Source organism: Chlorocebus sabaeus, chromosome 14 (assembly GCF_047675955.1).
Source record: "Chlorocebus sabaeus isolate Y175 chromosome 14, mChlSab1.0.hap1, whole genome shotgun sequence".
In the NCBI taxonomy this organism is placed as follows: domain Eukaryota; kingdom Metazoa; phylum Chordata; class Mammalia; order Primates; family Cercopithecidae; genus Chlorocebus; species Chlorocebus sabaeus.
This window is the reverse complement of record NC_132917.1, coordinates 11,015,498-11,017,534: the sequence shown is the minus strand read 5'-3', so window position 1 is coordinate 11,017,534 and position 2,037 is coordinate 11,015,498. Positions and strand designations below refer to the sequence as shown.

Genomic DNA, 2,037 nt, shown 5'->3' with positions numbered 1-2,037 from the left:
GGCTGTATCTGCTCCGAGGCGGCAGAGTGGGCTAGCTCCCAGCCCCAACAAACGGCCCACTGCGCCCTCCACACATGCTCAGCACAGGCTCAGCAGCCTGGGGAAGAAGGAAGCTGCTCTGCTCCGTGCTCTGGGTGCCTGGCCCTGGGAACAACACGGGGTGTCCCCACCGCTCACTGTGCCTCCTCCTTCTGGCCCACGTCCACTCCAGCATGCTGGTCACAGACATGGCCAGGCCTCTGTCCCCACAGGTTTACTATTTTTTAAATGTTATCAGTTATATAATTAGGTTCTTCTTAAGAAATTTAGAACACCAATTTGTGAGGATAAATTCCATTCCTCAGAGCAAACACAGATCGCAGGTAGCCCTGGAGCTGAGGAATAGCTTTGATTTTTGGTAAAATCTGTGAGTCCACAGCTCTCTGCTCAATCTTGCGCTGCCCTGTAATCTCGTATCTCTCTTTTTCTGTGTCGAAGATCTCACCTTCCTGGTGTCTGGGCTTCTGTAACTGCTGTTTCTTGAAGTAAGCATCAGTGAGATGTTTTGGGATTTTTACATTGCTGATGTCAATTTTGGTTGAGGTGGCAATGAAAAATGTCTGGTGCGTTCTTCGTAGAGGAACTCGATTGAGGACCAGAGGTCCAGTCCTAAGTAACAAGCCACTAGCCAGCTGCTCCAAGAAAACCACCCTCTTGCGTCTGTGGCATCCAGTGAAGATGATTAGAATGGCTTTGGGGGTAATGCTGGCTCACAGCTTTCTCACAAGCTGACTTAAGGGCTTTTTGCCGTGGCTCAACAGCTTTCGAGGCACATCTCCAGTAGGATACTATCTAGGCATTTTGTTAATCACCCAGGTACCACCATTCTTGTCACCACCAACTGGTTTTGTAACAGTTGCAAGAAGCTTCTCCTTCTTTTTCTTTTCAACCTTGGACTTAGCAGCTCAGTACTTCCTCTTCCACGTGTCCTTTCTGGAATACACGGCAGATTGGGAATACCTGCCAATTCCTCTGACAAGGATGGGATTGAGGCTGCAATGGGACTTCCCCTTCTTGAGTTGTTCAGTCTTGAGGTGATCCCTTTTCCTCTTGTCATCAGCATCAGCCTTCTTTGCTTCAGGTTTCTTCTTCTTAGTATCCGGCTTCTCAGCTTTTTCACCTGCCATCTTGCAAGATGGGAAAGAGCTTTCCTACAGCTTTGCTTCCAAGGCAGGAGCTGAGCTTTCTTCTCTGCAAAGGGCCTTATAGAGAATGTTCTCTGGTCTTCTTTTCTTCCTTCTGCAAACTCTTCTCCAAGGGGCCAGATGCTGGAGATGATGGGACTGTCTTGTAATCTAGGGAGCGGTTATCATTAGCCTGTGGTGCTAATTACATGAATTCTTAAACCCCACGTAAGCACGCTGCACCCAAGGTGCAAAGAGAATGCAGCCCCTTTGTTTCTACTGGCTGGCATTGTCTCTTGTGGATGCCATAATCTCTTCACAGACACATGGTCCACACTGCAGACCTCCCTTCTTCCCTTCAGCCCCTGATCCTCTCTGAGTGGGGGCGGTGCATGCGGTGGGGGAAGGAGAGCCTCTGGTCTCTAGGCGGGTGGCTGTTCTGCCCTTGGGTGGGCCCTGGCTGCTGGAGGCTTAGGTGGTAGGTCTGTCTTGTCCTGCCCCTGGGCAGCCTGGTGGGCTGTTGCAGAAGCCTGTGGCTGCTGTCATCTGTGGTCTGGGGAGCTCAGCTGTCCACCCTGCCTGATGACGTCCTGGCTGCTCTGGGGGTGCCCTGAGGTCTGGCTGGAACTTCCATTTGATTCTTGGCTCAAACAGCCCCATTGACTGATTGCGCCCTTGGCTTCAGAGTCACTTTACCCCCATGAAAATGACTTTCTCTGACAGGTCCCCATGCCTCAGCTAATAGGTACCTAGGGGTTCCTGCCATAACACATGGAGCTGCACAGGCCCTGTGTCACCTTGGGCTCTTTTTGAGTCTCTGTATTTACCCAGCTGCCCTGGCCTGGGTGGAAGTTGGGAGTCCCAGAGCCATGGG

The 2,037-nt window shown here is 51.4% G+C and overlaps 1 pseudogene; it reads right to left on the bottom strand.

Annotated features, from left to right (window-relative positions):
- Nucleotides 1-250: 250 nt before the first annotated feature.
- LOC140713409 (large ribosomal subunit protein eL6 pseudogene) lies at nucleotides 251-1,166 on the bottom strand (annotated as a pseudogene).
- Between the last annotated feature and the right edge of the window lie 871 nt (nucleotides 1,167-2,037).